At 55.9% G+C, this 23,191-nt stretch overlaps 1 protein-coding gene and 1 non-coding gene across 2 annotated transcripts in view; one reads left to right on the forward strand and one right to left on the reverse strand.

Moving 5' to 3' along the window:
- The window catches only part of Unc5a (unc-5 netrin receptor A), a 62,427-nt gene that overhangs the window by 25,500 nt on the left and 13,736 nt on the right, over positions 1 to 23,191 (reverse strand). The gene's annotated exons all lie outside the window — the stretch shown is intronic.
- LOC113189484 (small nucleolar RNA U13) lies at positions 20,686 to 20,789 on the forward strand. Its single transcript, XR_003301658.2, has one exon. It is a non-coding gene; the product is annotated as a small nucleolar RNA U13 (small nucleolar RNA).

Genomic DNA, 23,191 nt, shown 5'->3' on the forward strand with positions numbered 1-23,191 from the left:
CACCACTCACACAGGCCTGCACCCAGGCTCCCATCTTTGCCAGAGCCTGTGGCGGCCCTAGCTGAGTGAGACATAAAAGAATGCTTGGCCTAGTTCCCTGAAGGGCGGGAGGCCATGGGATGGCGGCCAGGAGGGCACTGGGAACACATGGAAGGCAGGCCGGCAGGGAGGGGTCTTCCTAAGAGGAAACTGGGGCTCAGAGAGGGGAAGCACCTGCTCAAGGTCACACAGCAATCGGTGGCAGAGCTGGGCCAGATTCCTTGCCCATGGATGTTGAGGTAACTGGCCTGTAGGCTAGGGGATGATGGCCCCTCTCCATGCACCCCTCCCCATTTCCACCCGCGTCCTTTACCAGGTATACTTAGAGGCTAAGTCAGAATGGTGTGACATTCCACAAGCGCATCCTGAGGACAAGTGCCCTGCTCCCCAGCAGCAGAGTCTACAGCTACCCCACCTAGGGCAGGGCCCTCTTCATCAACGCCTCCTGCAATTGGCCTGAGTGGGGGGGGGGGTGGGCACAGAGCTCCCTGCAGCCTGGCTCCCCCCAGCTCCACCCCCAGGGCAGGTATGGCCCCTGGCAGGGCGGCAGGGATGATGAACAGCATCACCTACGGCCATTTATGACCCCATCAGCGTTTTTACAATGTTGCTGGCAATTAATTTAATTAAAGACCCTGTCCCAGATATGGTGACATTTCATATCTCACTGGTTTAATGTGAGTCTGGCTTGAACTGGGGCCAGGGGTGGTCCTGAAGCAGCAGAGCTTGGGGCATGCAGGGCAGAGACCAGAGCCTGGGGACGCGGGGGAGGTCACACAGTCCCTGCCCTTGGCTGGAGGACATACTGCCCGTAACCACAGCCACCGCGCGTGCGTGTACACAGACACACACACACACACACACACACACACACACACACGCCACAGCCACAGCGATCAGGAGACCAACTTCATGAAAATTTTCTTACCTAACCCTAGTAGAGATTCTGGGGGCAAAAATCTACCATTATTTTTGTGCTGCTGGTGAATCAAACCCAGGGCCTTGTGCATGCCAGGCCAGTGCTCTGCCACCGAGCCACAGCCCAAGAACGTTTTTTTTTCTTTTGGCGGTGGGGGGCGGGGTTACCAGGGATTGAACTCAGGGGCACTCCACCACTGAGCCACATCCCCAGCCCTATTATTATTATTATTATTATTTTTTTTTGTATTTTATTTAGAGACAGGGTCTCACTGAGTTGCTTAGCACCTCGCTGTTGCTGAGGCTGGCTTTGAACTCCTGATCCTGCTGCCTCAGCCTCCCGAGCTGCTGGGATTACAGATGTACACCATCATGTGCAGCCAAGAACTGTTATTTTTAATCTCCGCTTTACAGGTGAAGGAACTGAGGCATGAGGTAGTGTGTGACAGCTTCCTGCCCAGGTACAACGTCCAGCAAATGTCGGCTGAATACCATGTGCCGGGGCCATGCCAGGAGCTGGCCCATCTAACGTACCCAAGGTGGGTTCAGGGCCCTGCCTAGGGTGGGTCTGGTAGCCAGAGCCCCACCAGAAGCCCTGGGCCCAGCTCCCAGAACCACCCGTGCTGGGCCGTGGCCTCGGTGGTCAAGGGTGTGCATGTGACTGCCCACTGTGCTCGGGCCTGAGTCTAACTGGAGGGACCAAGGAGTGTGACGCCGACTACAGGTCACCCGCCGACAGTTCTCAGCAGCAAGCCCACCTGGACCCTCCTCATATGGGAACGACAGGAAAACACAGTCACCCAGAGCCAGATCCTCATCTGTCAATCATCTCACCGGACCTCCCACTGTCCCTCATCCACGCAGCCACCTGTGAGACCTCCCTGGGGTCCCACTGCACTGGCTCTCCCCAGCTCCTGTCTGTGGCTCCCCAGCCCCTGCCTCACTTCTGGGCTCCATCCTGACCCTTCCTCTGCCTCTGGAAGCCTCTGGGACCTTGCTCTGGTCTCACCCACCTCAGCTCAGTGGTTCCCCCAGAGCTGCTCTCAGACAGCAGCTCCTCCTCCAGGATGTCTGAGTGGGGGTCTCCCAGCCAGCAGGACCTGCTCCCTGCCCACCCTTCAGCTCCCAGCTCTCCCGCTCCTCTCCGGCCTCTTGGCCACCTGGCTGGCCCAGCCCTGGCCCTGCCCCTGCAGCCTGCCTCCCCTGGACCACTGCCTGGCCTTGGTGCCATCCCCAATGATGCTACTGTTTCTAGAAAGAAAATCTGACCCCACTTCAAATCCCTGCCGCGGTTCCCAGGACGGCAGAGCAGCCTGTGCCGGGCAGCTATACCCTGCATCCCGCCCTGCTAACACGCAGCAGCTCATCCCCATCGCCCATCCACACCCTGCAGCCCCACGCACCCACTCAATCTGAGGTCCTCATCCCAACTTCCCTGCAGGACACCTGCCCACTTCCGATGTCCCCGGCCTGTTAATTCATAACTCAAGATGTCACTTCCTCCAGGACACCCCTCCCCAGCTCCGCTTCACGAATGACTGGCTCTCTCCCGACTCCCACCCCTGACATCCCTCCATCCCACTGTGCACCCTCGGGCGGGACACTCTTCTCAGTGTGTCCAGCTGAAGGTTTGGCTCAGCTTCGACTAGCTGTGTGATCCTGGGCCAGTCACTCCCCTCTCCGGGTCCCAGAGGGGTTGGACTGGATCAGGTGGCAAACTTGGGTGCCCTCAGTGGCTGGGTGGGGGCCAGGAGGAGCGGAGAGTGAAGATGCCCCTCCAAGGGGTGAGCGGACCACCGCCCCTCAGCCAGGCTGGTCAAGATGGGCAGGATTTTTTTTTCTTTCGAGAGAAGTTTGATATCCATTTTTATGTGAAACGTCCCATATTAAAACGTTGACAACTCATTTAAACATTTTAAACGCTGTATGAGCCAAACACGAGTTGGCAGGGCAGAGCCAGGCTGGACAATGGCCAAGGTCTCTTCCAGCTTTACAAATCGGGGTCACAGCAGGGCTGGGGGGGGGCTCCTCCTCCTGCCTTGGAGACTTCCAGGGACTCCAGCTCTGTCACCAATCAGCCGCCGTCTCCGTCTCCTCTGTCCCCTGATCGCCCTGTCTTGGCCAGCACCGCATCATTCCTGGCCCCCTGCATCACAGCCTCCTGAAGGGGGTCCCCTGGGGCTGGGCAGAGACTGCAGGGTTCATGCCCCCTGGCGGGGGTTCAGTGCTGGCACCAGGTGCCCACCTTGGCTGAAAGGTAACTGTTGGGGAAAGCGGTGGCACTCAGGAGCAGTGGGCAGGGAACAGTGGCCTTGCTGCCTTTGTTCTGGGCCTCGGAGAGTGACTCAGGGTGAGCCCGCAGAAGGCTGCTGCAGACCGGCACAGGGCAGTCAGGCCCCAAGGACCCCATAGAGGAGATCCGTGCGAGGAAGCCCAGTCTAGGAAGGAAGCAGCCCAGACCTGGCTGCAACCTTCCAGCTGGGGAAAGGGTGTCTGGCCGCGCCCATCACCCCCCTGACAAGATGGTAACGAGCGCTCACCCCATTTTAATTACCCGCTGTCCAAATAATTACCATCTTGTTTATTCCACTTAATGGCAGCCGTACTTTTTTCTCCTGATATTGATTTCGTGTTTTCCTGGTTTGTTCATTATCTTTCCTGCCCCTTTAATGGGCTCTGAGGTCTTGTGGGTGGAGAAGAGGGGGCTGGAGGGAGCAGAAAAAGGGGGTTTGAGGAAACATGGAGGAAGAAGACCCGGCCTTGCTGTGCAGCCTGAGGAGAGCGGCTGCCCTCTCTGGCCTTGGGTCCCAGCACCCTAGATTTTCCCCGCACACCTCTCATTTTGATGTGATTGGGGTGGAATGTTTTAAAATGAAAGAAATAAGAGAGGGTAGCAAGGGCGACAGAAGCTGATGTGCTGTCTCCCAAAGTCCCCGAAGGGACTGGCGAGACTCAGTCAAAGCTGAGAGTGGGAAGGACCTGGAGAGGGGTGGCCGGTGTCAACATGAGGCTGCATGGTAAAGGTCCCTCATCAGCTGGGGTGTGGCAGGGCAGGTGGGCGATCCTATTCCCCAGGATCCTGAAGAGGCCCTGCCCCTCCGCCTGACCTCCATCCTTGGCCTCCGCCTCACCTGCCGGCTGTTACCATAGAAACGTTGCCATGGCGTGATGTCATCTGAGATGCAGAAGAGCAGCCCATTCCTCTGGTTTTGGCAGGGGAGGGTAAAGAGGAAGGGGGCAGCGGGAAGGGAAGGGCCAGGGCCTCTTTGGGTGAAGATTTAGAGTCTCTCGAAGAGGTCATTAATGCTCTTATAAATCACCAATAATTGCATGAATATTTAAATCTTAATAAAAAAATACAGTGGCCCAGCAAGTCTCCCTGTGTGGGTATTTATGGCTATTGGGCTGGAATATATAAAAGTTGGTATCGGTCTGATTGAACTGCTGTTATCGCCCCAGCTAAATGGGTAATTGGGAGTGAGAGACGCTATCAGCGGACATAAATCACATACAGTAAACCGAGGGCATTAGCGGAGGGTTTATTATCAATTATCTCTGCGCTTGTTCCCCTTAAAACGAACTTTAAGTATATTAATGAGAGAATTTACAGGTCTTAATGAATTGAGGGAAATAAGAGGGTGCTGAGCCCCACTCCAGCTCTGCAGCCTGGGACCCTCAGCAGCCTGTCCCCAGGACGGGGTTCCCGCTGATAGGAGGCGGCCCTGGCGGGAGGGCTCCCGGGTCAGGGTGCTTCGGCCAACGCACAGCGGTCACCTGGCCCACCTAGGACAGCGGGCAGTCCCCGAGGCTGGCCCTGACCCTCTCTTCCCAGCTCTCACCCCAGAGAGAGGTGGCAGGTAGAAAGGGGGCAGCCGGATCCTCCCTCTGCTGTGGGCCCCACCAGGGCCTGTTGTGTGTGGAGAAGCCACTGGACATGGACGGGGCAGGCCTTCGTCTGTCCCCCAAGCAGAATGTGGGCACTGCCATAAGAGTGTGAGGGGAAGAGGACAGAGAGGGCAGAGGGGGCTGCGTGGCTCCCTCATTATTCCGGGCCTGGTGGGGGCTTCCCATGGAAGCCCTGGGAGGACAGGGCATTCCTGTCCCTGGGCTCAGGAGCACTGAGCGCGTGTCCGTCCCCTGCTGAGAGGCGCTGCCACTTGGAGCAGCCACAGGCCGGCTGGCTTCAAGGTCGGTGTGACCTCCTCTGGACTGATTCACGCCTGGCAGCCCCGTCTCCCTCTGGGGCCTCCACAGCAGGACTGTGTCTGTCCCCCCCACCCCCTGGCGTCCTCAGCCTCTCCTACAACCAGGGTGCGCCAGAGTGGCAGCTGAGATTTACCATGCAGGGAGAACCCAGGCTCGACCCCCTCGGGAGCCCACCCACTCATGGGGACAGTCACTGTGATCCTCAATGATAAGTTCAAGGTCACAACCAACAGAGTGCAACCAGGGAAGCGCTGGTGGCCTGAGAGCACATAACCAGGGCCCTGGCAGCTGTGTCTAGGAGGCTTCGTGGAGGAGGTGTCCACCGAACGTCAATGCAATGCGTCAATGCAATGGCCCAGGCGTGCAGGAGGGCCTCCACTGTCCTGCATCCAGGACAAGGACCCATTCAGTAGGCTCTTTTGCCCCCTGGTTTGGATTCCTTTTCCCCTTCCCCCTCCCAGTTCTCCCCTCTCCTCTGCTCCTTTACCAACACAGCTGGGCTTCCGCCCTCACCTGGCCACCTAAACAAATGCCTTTCCCTGTTTGCTAAAGGAGCCTCTGACTGCAGGCTCCTCCTGGCCTCAGCTTCCCAGGGCTCTGTGAGGCTCCTCCCCACTCCTGTCCCGTTCTGCTCCCTCCTCCGTCTTGGAGAATGCCAGGCTCCAACAAGAGCCTCGGGGCCAAAGACTTCCAAATCCTTACTCCAGCCCTGCCACGGCCCTCCTGGGCAGCCCCCAAAATAGTCAGCTCCCCATGAAACAGCGTCACCTTGGCCCCAACTGGAAACCTGCTGAATGTGGTCCTTCTGTTTCTCTCCTGCCCCTTCAAATGCCACAGCACATTAACCTTGGTCCTGCCTCAGGGCCTTTGTGCCTGCTCTTCCCTCTGCCCTGATGCCATTCCCACAGCTACTGTGGCTCACACACGACCCAGGCCTCAGCTCAGGCACCCCCTCAGCAAGGCCTGCCCTGCATGTGTCCTCGTCATGCTCCTGTGCTCATCCCCTCAGATAGGTCCCTGTTGGACTGGTTTCTTTATATATATATATATATATATATATATATATATATATATATATATATATATATATATATATATATATTTTTTTTTTTTAGTTGTCAATGGACCTTTATTTTACTTATGTATTTGCCTGTGGCGCTGAGGATTGAGCCCAGTGCCTCACACGTGCGTGGCAGGCGCTCTGCCACTGAGCCCCAGCCCCAGACTTGTTTCTTTGTTGTCCATCTGGAAGGGAAGCTGCAGGAGTAGAGGGCCGTCTGTCATGTCCATCTGGGACCGGGCCTGGCACGCCATGGGTCCTCAGTCCACACTGAAAGGAGGAACGAGCAGGTCCCTGGAGTACCCGTGCCAGGTCGAGAGCCCTGGGCTGCCAAGGGCCTCTGGGGAGCCCGCTGTCCAGCAGAATTGGCAGGCACAGAATCCAGTGTGCCGTCCTGTGTGGCCCTGGGGAGCAGGCAGGAGCCAGGGGGCACTCTAGGGGGAAGGAGACGGGCACCCCCAGGCTGGAGGAACAGGGAAGCCTTTGCCAGGACACATCTGGTGGCAGCCTGGATTAGCCAACTTCATCCAGGCCAGGACCCTGCACGCAGCAAAGCAGGGAGAGGCCCGGATGGAGCAGGGCTGGGGGTCAGGGGGCTTCAGAGACGCTCTGCTGTAGGGATGGGGTGGCGGCTCTCACCATGGGAGAAGAGGGAGCCGCCCGACCTGGAACTGGACCCTGGAGAGTGGGAAGGGATGTGAAAAGCATCCTGGTGGCAGGGTGCGGAGGGTGACTGTCCTGGCCAGGGGAGAGGCAGGGCAGAGCGCAGAGGGTGACTGTCATTTCCTGCCTGGTTGAATGAGTAGATGTCGGTGCAGTCAGGCATAAATAACCGGAAGAGTCTTGGCCTGCTGCTGGCTTGGGGGTGGGGAGCAGGGTCCTCTGGTGCCCTCTGGGTGAGCGGGGCTCCTCTAGGAAGCCCCAGCCTGCGGCCAACTCCACAGTGTGATGGCTCCCATCGGTGGAGAGCACTGGGGGCCGGGGGAGTCCATTTGAGGGGGAGGTGCTGACCTCTTACTGCTGGGCCCCCTGCAGTCAGGGTGGGGTTGGGGTTGGTAACTGGGCCACAGTCCTGCCTTGGGCCTGTTTCAGCTGGAGTAAGAGCAGGCCAGGTGGATCTCAGAGGCTGACCACTGGTCCGTAGGCCCCGGATGTGTTCTGCAGGTAACCGTCATTTGAAGACGAGGGAGTGGGTCTCCATCTCCTACTGAGGAACTGGAAGTGGGGTCACACCAGGCCCTTGCTCCTCTGCCTCACAACTGGCTGGGTGCTTCAGGTGGGGCGGATCTGTCTAAGTCCCACCAGCCCCTCCCTCCCCACTCCCAGCCCAGGTTATCTTCAGTGTCCCCTCTAGATTGGTCTGGACACCACCCTGACTCTTTGGGTGGAAATACACCCCCCCCCCCGCCTGTCCTTCCCTGGGCACAGGCTGGGCGCAAGGGACGCTGGGAGACCAGAGCGAGACTGGGCAGGGACACAGCGGCGACCTGCGGCCTCCTGGGATTCCAGAGGAGGCGTCCCCACTGCCCCAGCCTACCCAGAGAACCCTGGGGTCCCTCGGGGTCTCCCGACCTCTATCCTGAAGCTGGGTCAAGGCCGGGGACCTCGGACCTGTCCCCCAAAACACTTTGATGAGCTCGGGCCTGAGTTTAGCTGCAGCTTTTATTTTAAAAGTGCTTTCACTCCCGGGGCCCAGCTCTCTGGGGCCCGCCCTCCACCTTGCTTCCCCGCCTCCAGGTCCCTCTCCCTCCCCACCCCTGCCTCCTGTCTCTGTAAATAATCCTCTCCTCTGTGCCTATAATTAGCTCCAAGTAGAATAATTCATAACAAACTTTATTTCTTGTGGCATCTTTCTTGCTAACGTGTCGCTGAGCGCCTCACAGGATCAGCAGGAGGGAAACCAGACTCGGGAAGCAGCTGAGAGCCCTCCCCGGGCGCCTCCTGTCAGCAACCCCAGGAGCCAGGGCTGCACCAGGATGGCCCGTCACACACCCAGGGGGACAAGCCGGGCAGGGGGGCACCGGGCCATGGCCAGGTGGGATGGAGATGTGAATCTACCCTGAGTAAGGACAGTGGTATCAGCAGCTTACACAGCCAGTTATACTAGGCCCGTGGCTCTGTGTTTTAAAAAACATTTTTTTTTTTAAAGTGTGAAATGAAATTTACCCCTTTAAATCTATAGTCTGATGAATTTTGGCAAACATATCCACCACCGTCATCAACATACGAAATATTTCATCCGCCACCAAAGTTCCCTTGAACCCCTTCACTTTCAATCCCTTCTCCCCACCCCCAGTAACCGCAGATCTGCTTTCCATTGCTACAGTTTGGCCTTTTCTAGAATGTTCTAGAAATGGGAATAAATGGTATGTGGTCTTTTGTGTCTGGCTTCTTTCACTTAGCACAATGCTTTTGAGGGTCATGGATGTTTTTGCTGGAATAAGTAGTTGGTTGATTGCTTTCCGATCACTGAGCAGTGTTACACTGTATGAATGTACCACAGTGTATTTATCCATTCACCAGGTTGTTTCCAGATTTTGGTGATTTTGAATAATTCAGCTGCTGGGAACTTTCACAAACAAGCCTTGGTGGACACCTGTCTTCACTCCTTTTGGGAGTGGGATTGTCAGGGCAGGTGGTAAGTGTGTGTTTCACCTGATAAGAAATTCTATCTTTGCTGTATATATCACACATATTTATATATGCTATCTTAATTCCTCCAATGACTTTACAGTTAGGTATTAGCATTAGCCCCATTTTTTTTTTTTTTTTTTTTGCAGCCAACAAACTCAGAGAGGCTGAGTAACTTGCTCCAGGTCACACAGTTAGACATGGCAGAGCCATGCTAAAACCAGAGCCATCTGCTATTCACAGCTCCTCTAGACTCAGTCTTGGGTGAGGCCCTTGGGTGGTTGGCAGATCTCTGATCTGGAAGCTAAAGGTCCAGGTTCAAGTCCCAGTTCCGCTTCTGCCAGCTGTACACCACACTCTCAGACTCTGGCACCTCCCTTTCTGTAAATGGCATCCACAATCACCTACGTCGCTGAGCGGCTTTGCAGCTGGAACGAAACAAATTAGAGCCGACATTTGGTGCCCCCTACAACTCCAGCTCACCATCATTACCATGAGGTCCTGACCTGCAGACCTTACAAGTGTAGCTGAAGAGATGAGAACCGTTTCTGACACCCCCATTGCCTGTTGCAGCTTTCAAAGCATGAGCGAGCCACGCGGCATCCATTCAACCCCGAGGCCCTGTCTCCCTGGTGAAGGAGGAGGATGGGGTTTCCCGGCCAGCAAAAAACCCAAACTCAGACAACCAAGATGAGGGAATCAGACAGAAGCACCAGACAGGCTGCCCACTAGCTCTCTCAGGCCTTGCTGCGTACGGACACCAGGGGGCAGCCATGAGCAAGACAACATGGAGGCAGGCCTGGAAGCCCATCCCAGCCACACCTGACCGCACCTGACCTGCCTTTCCAGGGTGATCTACCTGGAATCATGTGGACAGGTCTCCCCTCTGTCTGGTCTAGTTTGTCCCATTGCAGAATGAAACTTCTCTGGTCAGGCATGGTGACACATGCCTGTAATAGCAGTTACTCAGGAGGCTGAGGCAGGAGGATCACAAGTTTGAGGCCAGACTCAATTCAACCCTGTTTTGCTGTTATGTCTTTTTTTTGGGGGGGGGGCGATATCAGGAATTGAACTCAGGGGCACTTGACCCCTGAGCCACATTCCCAGTCCTATTTTGTTTAGAGACAGGGGCTGGCTTTGAGCTCATGATCCTCTTGCCTCAGCCTCTTGAGTCGCTGGGATTACAGGTGTGCACCACCCCACCTGGCTGCTGTAAGTTTTACACATATTTACACATGCTATCTTAATCCCTTCAATAACTCGATTTAATAAGACCTTGCTCAAAAACAGGGAAAAAAACAAAAGGCTGGGGTTGTGGCTCAGGGGTGGAGCACTTGCCTAGCACATAGCATATGTGAGGTCCTGGGTTCAATTCCCAGCAATGAGAATAAAGGCTTCTCTGAAAATGGCCTGGCCTTAATGGACCCCGTTGGTTGGTGACTTAGAAGCTGGTCATCAGGGAGGCCAGGCAGAGGAGGAACCTCCCTTTGCCCTGCTCCTGGGCCTCTGGGGGTGGAGACATAGAGATTCCTCACAGGCGCCCTCTGCCACCCTGAGCTCTGCTCCAAACCAGCAGCTCCCAGACAGGGTACGGCTGCCCTCGAGGGGAGAGACGAGGAGGGTGGTGACCCCCTTGGGAGCCCAACTTGCTATTAAGCCAGAAGATGGAAGAGAAAAGTGCTGATGTCGTGTGAGCTCATTCAGAGGAGCTGCAAGACTCGCTGGTGGGAGTGAATGATGACTCTGGCACCCTGCCGGCTCCTCCCCCACCCTCACCCACACAGCTCCCCCACCTCAGAGCTCCCCCTCCTCCTTCTGACAGGCTCCAGGGTCCTCTCCCTCAGACCTAGTGGGTTCCTCCCCCCCCCACCGAGCCAGGGCCAGGGCGGGGAGGGAGGCTGCACTCCGAGGGGAGGAGGAAGCAGTGCAGCCGCAGGGGGGAGGAGCCGGGTCTACTTTGCCTCCTGTGCCTCTCTCCAGAACCCTAGCGGGCCTCCTCCCAGGGCCTCCTCCCAGGGCCTCCACTCTCAGGCCAGGTCGCTTCCTCCACACCCATCTTCTGCCTTCCCGCCAGTTTAGCCTGGCCAGGCCAGGCAGCCGCAGGGCAAGGGCTACCCACAGACCAGATGAGTCCAGGCCTTCACAGGTGGTGAAGGAGGAGAACTCTGCGTCATGTGACCTGGGCAGCAGGGATAGCCCTGGGACTGCCCGGCCAGTGGCCTTCCTGAGGCTCAGTGATGCTGTTATCTCACCCCACTGAGTCAATGTGACAGTGGCCATCCATCACGAAGGCTCCGGCACACAGGCCCTGGGGAGCGTGTCCCCTCCCCTCGCTGTCTGTGGATCAGGGACCTTGTTGCCACAGAGCTCTGGGACTCCTGGCTCCAGTTCATCTCCTTCTGGTGTCCTGGTGGCTGAGCGACCCGGCCCACCCCCACCCCTCATCCTGTTCACTAGCCACAGAGCCTGTGCGAGATGCTTTGGAGGAGCAGGTCCCCAAGGCATGGGGAGAGGACAACAGGGACAAGTTACCCAAGTGCTGGGAGGGATCACAACACTCACCTGGGGATGAGGGCAGGGGTGGTATTGGGAGGTGGCAGTAATAGCATTTGACAGGGGACTTGCAGGTGGCCCAGGGTGACAGTAGGTGGGATGACAAAAGATGGGACGTCCAGCAGAGTGCAAAGTCACAGAAGTAGGAAACAGCATGACCACGACTGGACACTCGTGGCACCTCCCCAGCCTGTCTCTCCCCTTTTCCCACAAACTCTGCCCCATTTCCTCTGGAGGACCCCCTGCGGTTACAAAATTAGCCATGTGGTTTGTTTGGGTGGCAGTGACCTTCGCCAGCTCCAGGCATGGACCCTCATTGGCTTAAGCCCACCGTGTCTCCTGCCTGGGCTCCGGCGAAGGGTTAGGATTGGGCACGTGTGTCAGCCGGTGAAGTCCCACTAGAGCTTTCTAAAGAGGCCTTCTCTCCCGACTGGTGGGGGCCAGGGTATGCAGTGCGGGGCGCTGCCCTCTTATCACAAGAGAGAGGGGGTGTGGAGAAGCCGGGGGCTGCCCACACCAGAAAAGGCAGAGCAGAAAATGGGGAGAGCCGCTCAGCTTCCCCCCAAGTCAGCCACACCTCCGGGCTTTTTGGTTACAAGAGTCAATAACATCCACTTACTGTTTGGGTCTGTTTGAGTTGAGTTTTCTGTCATATTGCAACCAAAAGATTCTTAACTGAGAATCTGGTTTGGCTGGAATATAGGAAACATGGGAAGAGAGGTAAGAAGATAAGACTGACTGGCAAAATAGATCAGGAGGGAACTTAAGTGACAGATGAGGGAACTGCGGCTTATTTCTATAGGCACTGGGGAACCAGAACGGGCTTTCTAGCAGGAGAGTGGCCTTCTGGCATCCTAAAATACTGCTGGAATCGGGCCCCACCAATCCCTACTCCCCACGTCGCCGGCTTCCTCCCACTAGAGTTAAGCAGCAGAATCAGTTTGTAAGAAAGCATAATCTGCCCACACTCCATGGTTCTGTGGGGCCATCGTATTAGTCCATTTTTGTTACTATAACAAAATACTCGAGGCAGGCTAACCTTATAAAGAAAATAGATTTATTTAACCATAGTTTTGAAAGCTGAAAGCTCAATATCAGCAGCTCCACTGATTCAGCCTCTGGTGAGGCCCTCGTGGCACGCTGTGTTATGATGGCAGGAGTACAGCAGGAGGGAGGGGTGGCACCACCAGACAGAGAAGCGGGGCGCTGGGCAGGGCTCGGCTGGACCTAACAACTCTTTTATGAGAGATTCCATGAGAGCTACCTTAATCCTCTCCAACAGTAGGTCCCCAGTGACCCAAGGAACTCCCACAAGACCCTACTGCTTACAGGATCCACCATCTCCTATACTGCCACACTGACAACCAAGCCTTCAACAGATGAACCCTTGGGGACCCACTCAAACCGTAACCAGAAAATAGCAGCCACTCTCTCTGGAATGCACCCTGGGAATTTCAGTGGAGACCTATGGGGTAGGAGTGCCCACTCCCCAAAATGGAGACTCCATAAACTAAACGTTTGTTTCCTTTAGCAATAGACTCTTGATTGCAAAACGGTGTCTGGCAGATAGTAGATGCTCAGCAAATCTTTGCAAATTAATAAATGAATTCTCAGGCAGTTTTTTGGGGGAGGGAGTAGTGGGAACCTCCACAGGCGAGCACACAAAAAATACGTGGCAGAGCCAGGATGGGCACATCCCCAACCACGGGCTGCAAGGCTGCATGGAGCTGTCCGTGGTTCTGAAAACAGACTTGTCCAAGACCGCTGTCCGCGGTGCTACAACACCTCTCCCAGCTCCTACCAGCTACGCGGTCCAGCCCTGGCAACTAGGAAAGGACTCCAAGGATCTTGGGAACCTCACTACACAACCTTGCCTTCCCTCTAATCCAGTCTCCCAAGACATTCTGCACGAGGCAGATAACCTGGCACAAACCCAGGCAAGCCTGTTTCCTGATAGTGACCCAGTCCCCAGGGTGGATATTGGTCCATCCTGGCATCCAAGCTCTCCAGGGTTGTGGGTCTCTGAAGGACTCGAACGTCAACCCAAATTCAGCCAGCCTCTGCTGGAGACCCAGGGAGAAGCAGCCAGGCAGAGACAGACTCCGGGCAGGCAGCCGGAGAGACAGGCCGCACGCCAACGGCATTCACTGGAGGCCTGGCAGGAGATCCCAGCCCTCGCCAGCTCATGGGCACTGCCAGGCGAGGAGCCTGTGCTAGAAGACAGCACGCGGAGGGAGGGGCAGCTGCCATGTGATGGCAGGTGAGGTGGCAGGGGCAAGCTGGAGACAGGAGCTGGCACTGTGAGCAAGGAGACTCCGTGGAGCTCATGAGGCCGTGGGAGGGGCAGTGGGGGTGGGACTGAGATGCTCCTAGACACAGATCCCCGCGTGTACAGAGGCAGGGTGATCGGGCGGCGACGTCTGGCCCAGGCATTGGGCCCTGGTGGGGACTTCCTCTCTGACATCATCCCCGCAGGGCAGAGGCCGCCTCACATTCTCATTTTGCTCAAGAACCATTCTGGATCTGCCATCCATGAACTTATCTAAACCTTTCTGGAAGCAATTTATATTTCCAGACTGTATCACCTCTAGGGGAAATGATTTTCAAAGTTTATTCCCTGCTGAGTGCAGCAGGATTTCCTGTTATTGGTTTTAACTTCACCTCTCCTGAGCTTTGCTGGGGGCCGGGGAGAGGAGGAGGCGAGGCTCCTTCTGTCGGGCTGGGAATTAGCAAAGGAGCCCGAGGTGCCCCTTCTCGGGGGCCTGTTCTGATTTTATAGATTTCTACCACATTGCCCATCAGCCTCTCGCTGTTGAAGACCGTCCCAGGTGGGCCAGTCTGGTTTTATGTGACAGTTCCCCTTTCATCATGGCTCTCTCGGCAACAGCAACAGCCATTCACGATGGTACAGGACTTCCCAGTAACCTACGTATTGTCACCTCCGTGCAATCTCAGTTGCTCTCCCACCTCTGTCAGGCAAGCCCCCAGGAATCACTGCCACCATTTCACAGATGGGCAAACTGAGGGGAATGAAATACCCACGTGACACAGAACTGTGATGGAACCCAGGTTCCCCCAGACTCAGGCCGGCACTCCCCTAAGTGACTATACGCACAACAGACTGACAGACGCAGGGAGCCTTCAGTCATGGGCAGGGAGAAGGGAGCATCAGCGGCATCTTTCAAGTCCCCTTGCCCATCCTGCCCAGCTTCCTTGGGGAGAAGCTCCAGGTACCCTCCCCCACACACCTGCCCCGTCATCCCCCACCCAACTCAACTGGCGGGCCATTTTGGGCCCAGCCCACTGCCTTTCAAGATCAGCTCTCCCTAGAGCTTCCCCTTCTCCACTTGGCATTTTACTACCGCCCAGGAGAGTTTAGATTTAGCTGCAAACTTCGTGATTTCACTGTACACATCCTCTTCCAGATCTTCTATTCAAATGTTAAAAGGAAAAGGATTAGTTCCAATTCTCGCCCCAGCTCCTTCCACTCCTCTCTCCCGCCTGGCTGTTTACTCATTCACACCTTTTGTTTCTCTTCTTTGTCGGCTCCTTATCGATGGGAAAACAGTTGCTTCAAATTCCAGATGGACCCATTTTTAAGACACACTTACACGGGGGAACCACACTCCACAGCACTCAGGGACAGTTGCGGGACACACACCCACGCGCTCCATCAAAGGCATCCAGGTAGACCGAGGTGGCACCTCTGGACCCACGCTCAGGTGCACAGGTATTCACAGCCATGCCCACCCCCCACACACACACACACACTCAGCCGCACACCTGCAGGTTGGGAGGGATTGGAAGCTGTCCTTTGAAGGGCCCAGTGATTTCATATGTTTGACAGGAGGGAAGGGGACAGAGCCAGGCAGGGAAATGCCAGCACAGGAGAGAAATGCATCAGAGGCTGTGGAGCATCTGGAGCTGTTGGGAAGGGATCAGGGAATCTCCTGAAATTTGGACCATAGCGATCAGAGACGCCTGGATGAGGACCTCTAGCAGCCAAGGGCAGGGGCCCAGCTAGCTGCCTCGCACCTCCCGCCCCAGAGCATTCGCTGGAGACTCACACTGAGCACACGACACACTGGCAGGAGACCTCTGTTCAGACTTAGAAGACAGATAGGCTGGGCAGGTGGCCCCGAGCCCTCAGGGGCTGGTCTCAAGGGCCAGGCGTTCATGCTTTCTGAGCATGAGGCAAGGTCACCTTTACCCATGGATACATGCTTCCTCTGTCACACCAGTGCCAATGTCCACCTCTAAGCATGCAAGCCAGCCCCTGGCCAGAGGCCCTGTTCCTCCCCCACGCTATGTAAGAACCCCTTCATTCCCACATTCATACGAGACCAGCTCTCCTGAACCATGCTGCCTGGCGCAGGCAGAGGCTGCCCACGGGCCCTGGGGTCTCTAAGCACGTCTGTGAGCAGCAGCTACCCCCCAAATCCCAAAAAGGTGGTGACGCCCAGCCCAAGAGTCACACGGGCACCAGAGTCCAAAGGCTCTCATGTACCTCTCACGTTCCATCTGTCTTGTGGCTGCCACACTGGCTCACGTCTTCCCAGGGTGGGCACAGCCCACCAGCCACTCTAGCCCAGCCACTAGGGACAAGGACACTGAGGCTGGTCCCTGCAGAAGCCCTGACAGTGAACATGTGGCTCTTCAGAGAACTGGGAGGGATGGGGAGGAACACTGGCAGATTGAATTGTAATCAGGGATGTCATCTCTAAGCACCTGGGGACAGCTTCTCCCTCGGAGGCTGGGGGTGGGGTGGGGTGGGCTCACTCTTGCAGGAACATGAGAAAAGAGAGAGGGAAGCGAGGGGGAGGAGGGAGGCAGGCACCTCTGGGGGAGAGGAAAGGGAGAGGATGGACACTGCTGGTCCATGGGTCTTGTGGCAAACGGGACCCTGCTCCAGCCACCTCTGTCCTTGGAGTTCTCAAGTCAGATCTGTCTTGCATTCTTTCCCTCCATGTCCAAGGGTCCTCAGAGGAGAAGACTCCAAGGAAAAGTCTTTAAATGGATGGCCCCTCCCCGGCCCTGGGGAACATATTAGAGTTCTGAAGCGGTGGCCGTAATGGGACAGGTGATCCAGGGAAGGCAGGAGACATATGGGGCAGGCCGGGCCTCTAATGCCAACCATGCATCACAGCAGGGCTGGGGAGCCACGAGCCACTTCTCACAAGCACACAGGACAGGGACCGAGAGGAGGAGGGAGAGGAGGGGCATCTCGTCTCAGCGCCTTTGTTCTCCTCTGCACACCTGACAGCCTGTAATTATTTCATTTCTTCGTTTGTTCGCGGGCGCTCTGCCTGTCCCTTGCACTTGAACACCAGCTCCATGAGGGCATGCCTGCAACCTCCCGGGTCGGGTTCTGAGCCGGCTCAGACACACCTCCACAAACACTTGCTGCAGGTGTGAGTTGGTGCCCGGGCGGAGGGGAGGGTGGGTGAAGGGACTGGTGAGAGGGGCTGTCCAGGGCAAAGCCTCAGCCTGCACCCAAGTCTGTCTGGGAGAGGAAGCCTGGTACCCGAGGGTTCTCCAAGCCCCACCTAGGCCCAGGCCACAGCCAAAGCATCCCCTTGATGGGGCTCCTCTCCACGCCAGCTTAGCCTCAACTCAGAGCTCCCCAGCCTCAGCCATTACCTGTTTTCTAGATGCAAGACTGGCTGTGGCACGTGCCAGGCCTGTGCTAGGGAAGGGAGGTGAGTCTTGAGGGAACCAGCCTGACCCTGACCCTTAAGTCCTCTGCCCCAAGAGTGACCAAGGGCTGCCTCCACCTTTCCCACGGCTCTGGATTCTGTTCCTGCCCCCACCTCTCCCCTCGCCCAGCCTCATCACCAGTTTCCACTGGGATCCCCTGGTACCAAGTCATTCTCTCTTCCACTGGAAACCCCGATCCTCCGACAGCTCAGATCTGATCACATTGCTTTCCAGGTTTAAAGTCGTCTTCAGCAGCTCCCCACCCTCTCTGGCATGGGTGAAGACTCGGTGAAGCAGTAAGGGACTTGTGTAATGGGGACCCTACTTCTCCTCACAGCCTGAGCCTCCGTCCCTGTAGGAGTGAAATGTGTGATCCCTGGGCCCATTTTAATGGAAAAAGTAAGACGGAATCAAGCAGTTAAGTGATGTACTCCAGACTGAGTGGTAATAAGAATATGATTAGAGTCAAAATGGAGCCTGTAGCCCAGCCACATGGGAGGTGGAGGCAGGAAGATTGCAAGTTCAAGGTTAACTTAGTGAGGTCCCATCCTAAAACCAACAAACACAAATAAACAAACAAACAAAAAAAACCCCAAATGGCTTGAATAATCTCCCTGGCACTTCACAGTGATCACCCCATTTAGTCCTCACAATGGGGACTTAGAAATCAGACTGCCCATGGTGGCCCATGCCTGCAATCCCAGCAACTCAGGAGGCTGAGGCAGGAGGATTGCAAGTTGAAGGCCAGTCTTTGCCACTTAGTGACACTGTAAGGAACTTATGTGAGACCTTGTCTCAAAATAAAATGAATAATAATAATAATAATAAAAGGGGCCGGGGATCTGGTTCCATGGCTAAATGCCCCTGGGTTCAATTCCTGTTATCAAAACACAAGTCTGACAGCCAGGCAAACACCTGACTCCTCTGTCTTGGTTTCCGTGTCTATAAGAAGGTGCGGTGCATAATCATGGCACCTCCTTAAAGCTACCGTGAAGCTTTAGTGGGAAAATGTAGGAAAGTGCTCAGGAGAGAATGGCCAGTTCCTGAGCAGGGATGGTGCCACCGAGGGCTTTGGGACCATGGCAGGTACAGACATGGGGCTGGGTTGATCGAGGGCAGGACAGACAGGACCTCAGCCAGGAGCAGCGGCCAGCAGTCAGGCTCTGGGAGGTGCAGTGGGCCTGGGAGGGGGGACAGGCATGGGGAGGACCACCTCTGGGTAAAGCAGGAGCCCAAGATGGTACTCAGGGCCAGCCAGGTGTGTCTGGGTGGGGGGCTGTCATGGAGGGAGGAGAGTGGGGAGTGGCCTGTGGAGGGACAACCAGCTCCGGGCCAGCACCAGCGCCTCTTCTGTGGAGTGGGAAGGGCAGCAGATCCAAGGTCCACCCCTCCAAGGAATGGCACCTGCAGGACACGCCCCTGTGTGCTGGCCTTGGGCCTTCCCGAGGAGAAGGCAAGTGTCCCTGCTGCGTCAGACACCAGTGTGATGGACGGAAAGGGTGACCAAACCCCGGGCTCTGGAGACAGGGCCCCAGGGACAGGAAGAGGAGGCCCGTGGGGCTGGGGACCAGCTGACCATACTTGCCAGCTGCAGCCCCATAAATCGCGGCTGGCCCGGGCTGGCAGTCCATTAACATGAGAGATTTTATCGCACTTTACAACCTCCCTGTCTTGTACGGCGACAGCAGGTAATTAAAACAATAATTGTTTTCTGATGTTGCTTCTGCCAAACGATAAAAGCTTCCAGTTATTTTCCTTTCACTGGGGCAGGTGGGGGAGGGGTCTGGGGGAGGGGCCTGGTTGGGGGGAGGGGCCTGGCCTGGGGCAGGGGGAGGTGGGGGTCAGGCCACAGGAGTTGGGGAGGTGCTGAAGGCGGGGAAGGGCCTTCTGTGGGGCCCGCAGAGCGGTCTGCAGGAAGGAGCTGATTCTCCCTCAACAAAGGTCTGACCACGTCCTGGCACAGACCCACGTGGGCCAGTACGCAGCAGGCACACGACACACGTGGCCCTGAGGCTCCTCCGGGGTGTCCGGCCTGGAGCTCTAGGAGCTGCTCTGGAAGGGCCCTGACTTGACAGCATCCTCAGAGGGGAGAGAGGGGGGCTCCCGCCAAGAATCGTGGCAGGAACTGAGACCCACAGGGGCCAGGCTGTCTGAGCCCTCGGGAACCCTGCATTGTGGCCCAGAGAGGAAGGTGACAGAGAGGCTGATGGAGACGGGCAGGGGACTGGAGGCTCCTGAGCACCCCAGGGGTAATGAACTCACACCCCTTGGTGCTGGGAAGTCCAGCAACCCAAAAGTGGTTTGCCTGGGAGGGGCTGGGGTCCCTCAAGTCCCAGAGGGAGCTTGACCCAGGGACACGATGCCCAGGATGGCCAGGGCTGTCCTGAGCCCACTTAGCTGTTATCTACCCTCCCTCTCATCAGTCGATCCACCCATCAATCGATCCATCTGTCTGTCCATCCATCTAGCCATCCACCCCCTCATGCATGGGCAGGGGACGTGAGCAGGCCGCAGTCCCCGCCCTCAAGAAACTTACTTGCTAAGGTAAGGGTGGGGGTGGGGGAAAGTCAACGGAGAGAAAGTCACTCCGAGGCTGATAAAGCTGTGACGAAGCTAAAGCGTAGGGTGACGGGTCCCTAGCTGACGCTGGGATCCAGAGAGTCCTCTCTGAGAAGGTGAAATTTAAGTGAGGCCTGAATGACATGGAGAAGCCGGGGAAAAGTGGGCCCTGTGTCCTGAAAAGACCCCAGGGTCTACAGTGTCCACCCCTCGCCCTGCTTTGTGCCATCTCCAGCTCCATGCCCAGGGAAGCCCCGGGGGCACTGGTGGGCTTGGGGCAGTGACTGCTTGCACTGTCGCCCACAAGTGACATCATACCTGGGGGCTCCCTCACCCCTGCTCCTTCTGCCCCCAGTTCTGCAGCAAATCACTCTGATGCTTTAAAACAAATACTTCTTAATCACTAAAAATTGAAATGATTTCATGTGAAAATGTTAATGTATTCGGAATCACAGCCGCGCACTGCGTCTGACAAATTAGCACCCAGCCGGCCGCATTGTTTGTAGCTACATTTATCCTGGTGACGAGACGCACACACAAAACGGAGCAGAGGGGCGGGGAGGGCAGCTCCTGGCTGGGGGGGGGGGCGTGGGTGCAGGAGGTGGGAGGGGGAGCGTCCAGGGGCAGAGGGGAGCAGGGGCCTGAGGGGGTGGACAGGCCCAGACCTTCTCTGACAGCCATCCCTGACCCACTGCCGGCTGCAGGGCCACTGCTCCCCCGGGCCTTGTCCTGCCCTTTGATGCCCATCCTGAACCACCAGACCTACGCCAGGCAGGGCTGGGTGGCCTCACAGAGAGCCACCCACAGACCCAGGTCCCAGAAAAGGACAGGCACCAGGAGATGAGAAGAAACTATTTCTGCAAGAATGTAATATCTCAAAGATGAGCATTGGGCCAGGTGAGGTGGCGCCTGTCTGTAACCCCAGCTCCTCGGGAGGCAGAGGCAGGAGGACGGCGAGTTCCAGGTCAGCCTGGGCGACTCAATGAGAGCCTGTCCCAAAATAAAAAATTAAAAGGGGGAGGGTCCTTTTTGGCTCATAAGCGAGATGATTGAGTGCTCCTGCCATTATGTGAGACAGGCCTCTCTCCAAACCTTGTGACCACATTGGCGTGTCACTCATCTCATGTGGAAAAAAAGTTTGTTTTTTTTTTTTTTTTTTAAAAAAGGCTGTGGCTATAGCTCAGTGGTGAGGGCTTGCCTAGAATATGTGAAGCCCTGGGTTCAATGTCAAAAAAGGGAAAAATAAGCATCAGGCTGTGAGAACCCTCACACACGGCTGGTGGGAATATAAAATGATGCAGTTGCTCAGGAAAACAGGTTGGCAGTTCCTCAATATGTTCAATGTAGAATTACCGTATGACCCACCAATTCCTCTCCAGGTTAATAGTCAAGAGAATGAAAACAGGAATTTAACAAATACTTGAATGCCAATACTGAAAGTGGCATTATTCACAATAGCCAAAAGATGAAAACAACTCAAATGTCCACGAGTGGATGAATAGATAAACAAAATGTGGTACATCCATACAAGGGGATATTATTCAGCCATGAAAAATAATGAAGTGCTGATTCATGGGGCCACTCGGATGAACCTTCAACACATTATGCTAAGTGAAAGAAGCCAGACACAGTAGGCCACAAATGGTGTGACTCTATTTACAAGGACATAACAAGCAAGTGTGTAGAGATGGAGAGCAGGGTGGAGTTTGCCAGAGGCTAGGAAGAGGGAGGAATGGGAAACGTCTGTCCAATGAGGGTCTCCTTTGGGGCTGATGAAAATGTTTTGGAATCACATAGGGGCAATGGCTGCACTCTGTGGAGGAGCTAAATGACACTCAATGTGCATTTTGCAATGGTTTATTACCTCAATTAAAAACACATATTACTATAAAATACATGTGCATCAAAGTCCTGCTTCATTGGGTCTCTTTAGGGCCATCTTATAAGTCAGCAGGTGACACTGGAGACAGTGAGGGTTGGTGGGCACCCAGACTTTACTGGGTAGTGCTCAGGTCTCCAGGAGTGGAAGTGGCCTGCCTGGGGCCTCAGGATCCATGACAGTCCTGGCCTGGCCTTCCCATCTCATAAATGAGGCCAGGACTGTGTCTGGCCCTGCGCTCATGCTGCGGACACAGAGCAGGTCCAGGGTCAGGCCTCCTGATGTTCTCCAGCCAGTTAGGTGCATCAGATGTGCCCGCAGGGGGATTTCAGCCACGCGCCCCTCCACTGTGCCTTTCTAGAAGAACCAATGACCACAGACAGATGCAAGTCATTAGGTTTTCTCTTCACCTGACTCCCCAGTTCCCTGGGCTGCACCCACAGCTGGCTCCTTCTTGTCATTCTGGTCTCAGATCAAATGTCACCTCCTCAGAGAAGCCTTCCCTGACCATCCTGTCTCACTTGCTACCCATGCGTCCTCATGTCCGGCAACCTGTGCTCACACAGCCCTCTTGGCCTTCCAGCTACTGAGCAGCACCCCACATGATCTTAACCTACCTGCTTGGTTAAAATCATCTCAGAAAGTGGGTTCTGTTAGGGAGGGGACAGTGTCCAACTTGCTCAGTGAACTACTGCGGTGCTTAATATGGTGTCTGGCACACAATAAGCGCTCGATAAGTGCTTGTTTAACTGCTGATGTGTACCGTCTTCACCCAGCCTTGGCCCCCAGTCTGTCCTCTCTGCATCTCTCGAAAGCTCCCTGGGTCCTGGGCCTTTTGCCCATTCTGACTTCCACAGAGCTGGGGCTATCACTTGGCTCTGCGGTGGCAGCCAGCCATGTGACACCAGGCAAGTCACTTCTCCTCTGAGTCTACCTACAGTTTGTGTGCAAGGACCTTGTAGACTCCCAGCATTAGGATTCCTTCCCTGGCTCCCTTTTCTCAAGTTTCTCCCCTGAAGCCCTCAATGGATCCCCTTCCTTTCTGGCCCTAATATTCTTTCATTCTCTCCAAGTTCCAAATGGCCTCTGTGTCCGTGCACATGTCTCCCAGCTCACTAATGTCGCCTGCTCACCCTGCTCTGCTTCTGAGCACAGGCTCCCCAGAGGCCCCCTCTCGTCCCCCCAGCGTGGCCTTCGGGCCTCAGACGCAGGACCTTTCTCTGCAGCCTTCCCTATGGCTGCCCCCCGCATCCCCGTCATAACTTTAAATTCTTCCCCAGCTTCCCGTTTGCTCAATGGCATCCTTCTGGCTCCCTCCGAATGGCCCCTGGAATTCTCTTCTTCCGTCTTGACGGCAGCCATTCCCCAATGTCCCCCTTGGCATGGCGCTCTAGCTCACAGTGCCCATGGCCTGCTCTTTGCAATGGGTCTCACATCTCCACGTCCCACCCTGACTGCATCTCAGCATCATAGCCTTGGATTCCTGATTATCTTTTGGCTATTTCCACCTGACCATCTCCCAGCGTCTCCCACTGAACAGGAGAAACCAAAGGCCCAACACTGGCTCTCAGAGCTGCATGGGAAAGGAAGCTGCGTTTGGCCTCCAGCCGGACACTCACCAAGCCCTGCACACAGGGGAAGATGCAGCC

Source organism: Urocitellus parryii, chromosome 1 (genome assembly GCF_045843805.1).
Source record: "Urocitellus parryii isolate mUroPar1 chromosome 1, mUroPar1.hap1, whole genome shotgun sequence".
Taxonomy (NCBI): domain Eukaryota; kingdom Metazoa; phylum Chordata; class Mammalia; order Rodentia; family Sciuridae; genus Urocitellus; species Urocitellus parryii.